The sequence below is a fragment of the Metopolophium dirhodum genome, chromosome 1, assembly GCF_019925205.1.
Source record: "Metopolophium dirhodum isolate CAU chromosome 1, ASM1992520v1, whole genome shotgun sequence".
Lineage (NCBI taxonomy): Eukaryota > Metazoa > Arthropoda > Insecta > Hemiptera > Aphididae > Metopolophium > Metopolophium dirhodum.
In genome coordinates, this window is record NC_083560.1 from 66,853,454 (window position 1) to 66,864,456 (window position 11,003).

The 11,003-nt window shown below is 26.9% G+C and overlaps 1 non-coding gene across 1 annotated transcript; it reads right to left on the minus strand.

Annotated features, from left to right (window-relative positions):
- Nucleotides 1–5,676: 5,676 nt before the first annotated feature.
- Nucleotides 5,677–5,748, minus strand: Trnad-guc (transfer RNA aspartic acid (anticodon GUC)). The gene has a single exon. It is a non-coding gene; the product is annotated as a tRNA-Asp (tRNA).
- Between the last annotated feature and the right edge of the window lie 5,255 nt (nt 5,749–11,003).

Genomic DNA, 11,003 nt, shown 5'->3' on the forward strand with positions numbered 1-11,003 from the left:
CTTTTTGCTATATAATTGGTACTACTTTTAAATTGAGTTAATTACTATTTAGAAAATCCATAGAAAAAAGTAAATATTTATAGTAGATACCTAAAAAAACTTATTAGGTGTAGTTAAAATATAAAAATCAGTTATTGTAACTTGCATGAATAACTTACAATGTGTTAGATGATATTTTGAATGAAATATTGCTTTCGTTGTATTTTTTCCTCCCAATAATCGTGTATTTGATTGAAAGTATTATAATGACTTAAAGTTATCTTTAATTTCATATTGAAATATGATGCCAATCATAATGTACCTATGAAATAAAATGTACTGAACATTTTTTATAAAATCTCTATTATTTATATTAGTATTCAAAAATCAATATATAAAAACATGTGTTTTTGTTTATTTTATTACGTTTTGTTTTTGTATCTACTTGTTTCTTTCAGGCTTATGTTTTAAGATAATATAATGGTAGAAAAAAGTTCTAAATCCAGTTGGAATTCCAAGAAAGTTGGAGTTCCAGAAATTGATGAAGACAATCAGATATTCAGGTAATTGTTTTAATTTTAAAATGTTATAATTCGAAACAAGTAACAATAATTATATTGAACATAATAATGTTACTATTTAATGAACAAAATAATGATTTTGATATTTTTTATAAAAAAATAACAGGTCCAATAATAGACCACAGGTGCCACAACCGCATGTGTTGGTTAAGCATTAGAATGTACAAGATTACAATTTTAAAATGCTCATAACTTGTTTTTAAATTTAAACAATAAAAGGTTAGGTAATAGGATGACAAATGACAACACATGTGAGTGTGGCATTTTTAAATAAAGCTGAATGTCAGCTCTGATAGTTGCAATGCCATCTTGATGTATTAGTTTAACAGGTTTATTATCAAAGTTAAACTTATGTGTTTACCATATTATTTACTAGACACAAGTTCCATATTAGTTTTTTTATTAAAATTAAATTAAAATATATTTACTCAAAAATATTGTTATTAACCAAAATGCTTAGTTTTTACATAGTATGTGGTTCTTTCAGATTTAATGAGTGGTTTTAACGAGTTAGTATTTTTTTAGTCATTAATTGATTTACTATAATACATAATATTTAAAAAAGTTGTAAAAATAGGTAAATTATTTCTACAGAAACGATGCATGATCATTTAAAATTTAAATAGTATATATATTATATATATTATATGATTTCAGTTTTTAAACCGTAAATTGTCAATATTTCAATAATTAAATTTTTGTCTACCTTGTCAATCAAATAGTGACTATTTTTTTTTAGCAAGATCTGAAATTGATTATAGCTTTTAAAGAATAAAATTAAAATTTACAATTCCCATGTATGAATAAGTTGAAAATAGTAATTAGTAATTTTGAAATACTAATTAGTAAAAAAATAATTATGATATTGTATAATACATTTTTAAATTGCAATTTCAGACATAATAAATTATAATATAGGACACTAGTTATCTAGTTAACTTTATTACATACCGGTACCACCTACACAATTTGAACATTTTCATATACCACTTAACTAAATAACGTTTTTTTTTTTGCTTATTAAAAAATGTTTACGTTTTTTTACGTTTATGGTATTTTATTTTATGAGAAACTTCAAAATGATGATAATATACTAAGCATTTAATGAATTAAAAGAAAATTAAATATGTACAATTATTATTTATAAATTATTATTATTAATATCAAATTAACCAAATAATATTTAATATGAATAATAATGACCCATTTCATTTTTCTTATAAAGGGAGATTTAATTAGCGTACCACTAGTGGTACGTGTACCATAGATTGAGAAACGCTGATATAGGGCATAGGCGATACCATGCCCTTAATAATTAAGATAATGATTTTGATTGAAACTTTTATTTTGTAGTGTATGTACACAACATACCAACAAATCAAGGCAATCGCCGGAAAAAAGAATATTTTTGCCATATGGTAAGAACATATTTAACATTAATTTTTATTTCTTTTTACCATTAAATGATTTAAATTTTTTTACTAGGCGTTGGACCAGTTATCGACTGTGAAATTGATGATGATTGTGAAGAACCAGATTATTTAAGTAAGACCAAAGGCTGTAAAAAAATAAAAATATTTGATGTAATTGAATTAATAAAATTATTTTAAAAATGTTAAAGGTTATTCTATAGTACCAGAAGAAAATCTTGTTGAAGATACGTCCATACCAGGAGATGGAATGCTATGAAAACAATTTTTAATACTTCTTAATTCTTATAATGTTAATTCCCTTACATTTGGGATCATAATTTTATAGTCTTTTCAAATAAAATAATTTTTTTTATTTAGAATGCCTACATATAAAATCTCATATTTGTTGCATGATAAAATATTTTATATACATCATATCTACATTCATACCATATTATTCTAATTATATTAACACGAATCTAGTTAAGTGGACTATTTGTTTTCTCCCACTCACCCATGTGGAATATAGACAAAACTCATTTATGCAGAATTGTTTTTTCTATGTTGTTAAGTAATTTTAGAGTAAAATCACCCATTGAAAAAAAGATTCAGAATAATATTTTTGAGGTAATGACATATTGATTTGTCTAAATATTATTCCAAAAACAATTTAAACGTCAATTACATTTACAACATTATTTACATTAAAATTTGAATACAAAGGCAAATAAAATTAAAATAGAAATGTAAATATAAAATCGATATGTCATTCCCTCTAAAATATTATTCTCTATCTTTTTTGTAATGAGTAATTTTACTCATAGATTACTTAAAAACATAGAAAAAAAGATTCTGCGTACATGCGTTTCATCTATGTTGCGCGTGAACCAGAGAGAGAAAACAAATAGTGCAATGACATTCTCTTAACTAGTTATTTAATTTAGTAAAATACAAAGTTTGTAAACAAAATATTAGTACTAAATTAATTTTAATTTGTCAGTTATTTAAAATTGTGTTAATAAAATAAATACAAATCCCCAAATTGTTTATTTTACCTATTAACATAACAGATACTAGAGTACTTCCTACAGGTGAAAATACATTTGGATATTTGTTGATATTTCATTGATTATGAATATAAAATGTTATTTTACAATAAAACTTGCAGAGAAACAACAATAATATAATCTTTCAAATTTAACAAAAACATAATTTAGAAATTGAAGATGGACTCCATAAAATACAAACTTCATTTTTTAAATTTTATCCTCTTATTAGTTTTTAATGTAGTTTTTCAAAATATTAATATTGACAAAGGTACACTAATATCTTTATATATATAAAAATGGAGCGTGAAAAATGTATTTTACCTAATAAATCGAGAACAGCTGGTCCGATTTGGCTGATTATATTTTTATTGTGTTCGTAATTATTGTCAGGACACGGTTCTTATGAAAGAAAATTTTAGGAAAATCCACCTAAAAAGTAGAAAATTTGAAATACAATAGTGTTCAAGTAATGACCTAGGGACTTGGATTTTCATCCTCGTCATTCATCATTCATCTAGTAAAATCTATGTTCGAGGTAGACATAGTTAATATAAATCTTGTAAAATTAGTAATGAATCCATAAAAACCCAAATCAGTTTATTGGTACTTTGATTTCTGAGTATATTATATATATATATATTTTGAGTATTTATCTAGACCGAGAGACAACGTGTAGATAACCGTGCTGAGTACCTATTACATACCTATAGGTATTTGACGCAATCATTGAAATCATTAGAAACAAAATATTATACACCTTACACATATCTGAATAGGTACATATGTATTGTTGCGTAGCAAGTTAGCAATGCTAGACATTAGTGGAAAAGATTATTCAATTAATATTACCGGTCAATTGATCATAAAAATAATTGCCTATTCAATACTCCTTAAAATGACTCTCTCGATCTTCAATAATAGTTGAGTTGATTGGAAGCAGCGTATTTATTTCACGTTTTAGACCTAAAAAACTGACAAGATTACGCATACTTAAAATAATCAGATTTCAATTCTGTAAAAAGATTTGAGTTAATCTACCTTTTTTCTAGGTTACTGTGGAAATCGACTTTTGGTATTTCTTTAAAAATTGTTCTCTTAAATCTTAGTATTTATATTTTTTTTAATTTTTATATAAGAAAGTTAAACAGTTATTATAAAATCGACTTCCACAATAATTTAGAAAAAAGGTCAATCAACTCAGATGTTTTTACAAAATTGAAATCCGATAATTTTGAGCTGACGTATTTTTGTCAGGCTTTTAGGTCTAGATTGATTAAAATTAGTTTCTCGTTGGAACAAAATATATTATTTCATTAAATGCAATGACTTATGCATGTACGTGCGAACCACTAGTTGTCTCCTGGAAATTATAATGAATATCCCTCCGTTATTGAAGATGCGGCTAGTAGTGATGGCGCGCTGGACACTTACACAAATGTTTATTTACTACTCACAAAACAGCACTACGCGACATCTACTGATAAACTAATTGCCTATCGTTTACTCCTTAGAAACAGAGCGCTTCCAGTCCCCTTAAGATGATTATGCTACGCAAGCATTTTTTGTCTCCGGCACACATACGATATAGCAAATTTTTGTTCGCTAGTTTCAATAGAGTGCTGACAAGTTTTGAATTGACCTATTATGAAACTTTCAAGTAACAACGTTATCTGTGTTCTCTCGTTGGTTTTTAACGATATTTAAATTTTCAAATAAGTAATGAGTATGTAAAAGATTAATATTTGAAAATTTTCATAATTCACTTAAAAATTTTAATATTGTAAAAACAAATGAGAGAACATATATAATGTTGTTACCTAAAAGTTTGATACTAGGTCAATTCACTCTAAAATCAAAACAGCACACTATTGAAACTGGCGAACGAGAATTTGCTATGTTGCCTGTGTGTAAGAAGAAGACAACACGCATTCTGGTGCATCGTCCTCTTAAGAGGACGCCACACCCGCATGGCCGCATGTGTTGTCTCCGTCTTACAAAAGCGAAACATACTAAATTTACGCTCAGAAATTCACGTACTATACAATTAGCTTAACAATTAGAGTGAATCGACCTATTATGAACTTAATATTGGCTAGGTACCTAGTTTTCATGACGCAAGCGCGGGGCCCTAAAATTCACGTGGGGCCCAGGACAAATGTCCCAGTTGACCTACCGGCCCTGTTTTTTGCAGGGTATGCCGGTATTTTAAAATAACCTATAAGTAACGTAGCTTAATACAAAAAAAAAACTTCCCAATAACTTTAATATAAATAATTCATCTCACAATGCAATGACGATTCTCAATTCGAAAAAAAAAATTAACACGTATAAACTAATTAGTAATTATTAGTTTTAAATATTTTAATTTGAAAAGTTACTATTGATATTTCATTCCATGAAAATAACAGTATGAAACTTGACGGTAAGAACAATATTAGGTATCGGTGTTTTGTTTGAAGTTTTTTTACGATCATTAAGTTTTTATGTTAATAATGAGCATTTTTTATTTTTATTTATTATACACGCATAAATTACTTAAAATTGAACTATCGTAAAAAAACTTCAAATAAAACATAGAAATGTTCTTTTACCATCAGGTTTCATAATAGTCGATTCACTCAAAACTAAACAAGTAAAATTTTACAAAAATTTATCCTCCCCGGCGGGGAATCGAACCCCGGTCTCCCGCGTGACAGGCGGGGATACTTACCACTATACTACCGAGGATGTCGATCGATGAGATCGTATTTTTAGTTCTTAAGAACATTTAAAAATTCTTTATAAAAGTATAATTGTACACATTTTGTAAATGTAATTATAATAATTATTGATCATTTTACCAGTTTACCTTCTAATTACTATATTAATAGGTACATTATAGTATTATAGGACATTTATATAGATGTAAAATTATGTGTGATTTTCGGTGCATATTTCTTGCGTTCCAGATGTTTTTTATAAGTAGGTACCTAAGTCAGTGGCGTTCTCAGGAATTTTCTATGGGGTGGGTTCTGAAAATTTACTAGAATTCAAAAGTGGGGGGCTCTGCCCCCTCACACCCCCCATAGTCATAATATTTACAAATTTTGTATTATTTTGTATTTTACCATTTTAATAGTCAGTACCTAGTGAGCCGTATTTGGTATATCATATGAATATCAAAAGTAAAATATGCAACCAAAAACTAAGCTTTTCAACATCAAACTTTAATAATCATTATAAAACCATAATAATTTACCAAACATTTAAAAACACAAGATTTTCAAGTTTCAGTCCATGATCTCTATTTATTCTCTTTACCGTTTTACGCTACTAACTACTTCTGTAAGACTGTAACTGGTCAATTTCTAGGATATTGTGCACCACCAACAACAATAAATCTTATTCTTTTTACAATTAATTTTTTAATAACCTGTACATTTTTGATTTGTATACTTGTTATACTTATAATATAAACTTACATAGGCCTACAGACTGTTTTCACGGCCCACGATGTTTCTTTAAAATATTTATTTAAATGACTCCATTTTGAATGAGATGTATCATTAGCTAAGTTAATAGTTAATAGTTATCCATATTTGTATTCAAAATTTCAAACAATAGGTACAATACAATATTGTAAGAAAGTAATATTAACAGTATCCCTTATTATAACATTTCCGTCTATAATATAGTTATATAATATTTTCTATGAATATGCAATATAATAACTATTATTATAAATTATTATTTACTAATTAATATATTTAATATTTCTAATTTCTTTAATTATAAAATTAATTTTTAAAAAATTGAATTTATTTTAAACCTGTGGCTTAGGAAAAAAATGTACTTAACGTGGCAATAAAATTAACTAACTCGTAAGTTACTGAATAACATAAGAAAAAAGTAACTCGTTAATCAACTTAGTTAAAAGTAACTTAACTTTAACTTATTAACTTGTTAAGGCCCAGCCTTGCTTTTTGGACTACAAATAAAATTTTATAGATTTTTATAGAAAATAAAAAAACATTTGAAATTTAAAATTGTCTGTAAACAACTCAAAACAAGTCGAAATATTTTGAAAATTTTATCAAGTACCATATAGGTATAGCCATATAGGAATTGACAAAATAAACATATGATAAATTGTGCCTATGGATTTTTAAAATTTTTCAAATGTCATTGTAACAATATATTAAGAGCCTTGTATTAAATTTTCAAGCCTTTTTACAGAACAAATAAAATTTTATTGACATTCATAGAAAAAAAATAAACAAAATTGGAAACTGAAAATGTCCGTAAACAGTTCAAAATAAATCCAAATAATATTAATAATACATTTTTAGTGTATAGAAAATGATAATATAAACAACCAGTGAAAATTTAAAGTATCTGCGGTCATTTAAATTAGAATTACACCAAAAACCAAAATTGATTAAAACTAATTTAGTGTTAAAATTTCCGATTTTCCTTATTTTTTTTTTCCTTGGCGCTTTTCAACACTAATTGGAATATGGATTTTGACATCCCAATGTACCAACTAGATTCACTTTGCCATCAAACAAGATACTGAAGTTGAAAATCGAAACATTATTTCGACTACTTATCGTGTACACAAACTAATAAAAACAATAAATAAATATAAAAAAACACATTCATTTATTTGTATTTATTATATTAATTTAATCACTTAATCAATAATCGTGATATTGTTGGTAAAAAAATATTAAATTGTAATACGCATATGAAATAGTGAAAAAAAATACGGCTGATTGCGGTAGGGGGGGTGTTCAAACAAAGGTTCAAAAAAAGGTCATTTGGGACCCAATTTACCAATCCCGGCGTATAGACCATTGATTATGGTATTATACTATAGTCTATAGAAGAAGGCCGCAGAGACGTATATAGAACTTCTAATGGCCGTGGCAAAATAATCCAGCAGTCTCTAGTTTTATAAATTTAGAGCCATTTCCTGTAGAGTTATCATAATAAATTATAATTTTTATTTGTAAATATTTTGATTAGAACTAAAATAGTTCACAGTATCTCAGTGGCGTCATTTCAGTTTTTAATAGAGGAGGTCAAAGGTTTTGACCGGCCCGAATAGGTAAAAAAAAAAACTATCAATTAGTAAAAATGTATTATTGTGGCAAAAATTTCTTAGTACATAGTATAATATTTTCTGAAAATATTATAAAATAGGCATGTTTTTGCGCTAATAAAATATAATAATGGTAAAACAGCCATAACTGGGCAACGGTCCGTCGGGCCGCTTTGAAAATCAGACAGTGGCAAATGCCCGCCTTGCCCACCCCCCCCCCCCAAATGACGCCACTGCAGTATCTTAGTTATGGATTAGAATTTAAATATTTTGATAATCATTTTTATTTTTTCTTATTAATATATTGATAGTTGGGATGATGTAAAATATTAATTAGATTTCATAATTATACTTTCACGGGCCAATATTTCATAGTCCCCACAGATAGGTTAGTATAGTAGTATTATATAATATAGGTTGTATAGTTGGTACCTCTATACATATTCAAATAGATTGCTTCTGCACTGTTGTTTATTTTCTTCTAAAGTACTATCAAAAATAAAAGAATTTTTGGTAACTAAATTAAAATTGTTTGTGATTATTTATTATTATAAATATGTTCATATTTATTTTAGGTTTTCATACTGTTATTTTAATGGAATGAAATATCAATAGAAACTTTTCAAATTAAAATATTTAAAACCAATAATTACTAATTAGTTCATACGTGTTCCATTTTTTTTTTCCAATTGAGATTCGTATTTGCACTGTGAGATGAATTATTTATAATACGAGTTATTAGGGAGTTATTTTTGGTATTGAGCTACCAAGTTATATTTAAAAATACCGGCATACCCTGCGAAAAAGGTCTGCGCACGTAAATTAATCAGCAAGATGTAAGACTATAACGACTACATTTTGAGTTATAATCGAATAACACAGCCACAAACTTCCGATTTTTAAACTAGATTTGGACACTGTAAAATAATATTTTTCTGAAAAAGATCTATCGTTTACATTTTTAGCAAAAGGATAACATAACCTAACCTAACTGTTCCACAATATTATTATTACATTATCGCCAACGTAGACAAGATGCTAACAGATATGTAAAATTATCTATAAAATATAACCGCGTGTCAGTCATTATTCTAAATATAAGTATTAAATGTATTTAATTTCAAAGTAATTCAATTTTACAAGAATTAATTTTTGATCATCTTATATTTTATTTTTGTAATAATGGTGATCTGTTTTTGGATTTGTGACATTAATTAAAGGGCCCTCTAGAGTTATTGCCCCGTCATTCCGCACTATCAGTACGTCGGCCGGGCTTGGAGAGTAATGAGCTGAGACGACCCTAAAACCCGGCGACGACGACGATAGGTCAGACGACAAGGTCAGCCGCACGCACTTACCATAAATCAGTAACCTATAAACTATGGCCCATGAGCCAAATAACTGGCCACTGCTATTTTTGCAACCAAAAGGCTACTATTCAATATTCATATTAATTCGATTATCTATTAATGCAGTATAATAAATTAATAACTAATAAGCATATTATAGGATGAATAAACAACAGGTATACGTTTTTTTTAAGTTCAAGAAAAATACACTTTATACCTACCCTATGGCCTATACCTGTATTATGGAGTGCTACAACGCTATCGTTAAAATCTTGAACTTATTTATTAAATGCATTGCATTTCTATTTTCCTTATAAATATTATTTTAATATAAAACCATGAAAATGTAAATGCAATAAATTTTATAATTTATTTTTTTGGACCGAAAAGTGTTTTAAATTTTTAAATGTTCCACAAGTAAAAGAGTTTGGAAAACTTTGCGGCATAGATGACCTTAAGAGGACATAGAAAACGTTTTTATTGTCTCCGTCTTACTCACGTAACCATCTTACCCAAAATATATGTTCTATTGTTCCATAAAATTGTGTGAATTATGAAAAAGGTAAAATGTGCACAATTGTACATTGCCGTTTATTTCCGTTAAAACAATTCTATATTCAATATTATTATTTCTGACTTAATTGAAGGAGAAGAAGAATTTATTTAATGAACTTATTTAGGCTCGTTGATCAGTCAATCAGTTCGATTACAATATAGTTATAGATCACAATGGTAGATATCATTATTCTGTATCAAATTACATAAGTTACCAAATAGTATGGCGTGTGGCACTGTGGCATGTCATAAACCTATTATTCTCTAGTATAGTGCTTCTCAAATTGTTTTGTCATGAGGCTCCCTAAATTGAATGTTAAGCTGTCAAGGCCAATAATCAAAATTATTCATTGTTTTTTCTAAATAAGGTATGTACTAAAATTACATGTACTATTTCACACAGATGAATTATTAAAATGTATAGTAAATTACTGTTTTAATATACTCTTGAAAAATTTTAATAATAGCATTAAAATTTAATTCTTCAAACTTTTTTCATAAACGTTTAGTCTAAAAAAAATAAGCACTGATCTACGATTACCATATAAATCTATCAATCATTTAGTATATAGATATGTTTCTATACCCAGGATCTCGGTTAATATATAATAATATGTAAGTAATAGCATTGATTTTATAATATACTATAAAAACTATGAATACTATAATATATTATAAGATCAATGGTGATAGGTACAACTGAGTAATAAATGCTTATAAAAAGGTATTCAAAATATATGCATTTTGGTAACACAGGTAATATGAATACTAGTAATAACCTCAATATCAACATATTATGAATTGTATTCAAAATCCATATATTAATTAATAATTAATAATTATTATTTGTTAATTGTAACACTTCGAAAGCATTATGTTTGGTAATTTAGTGAATTAACTCTTACATTTTACAATTTTTTTTTTGTAATAGGAAATTTAAACATGACAGTATTTAATAATATTAATAAATATATTTTAGAAAAAGGAAACATTTA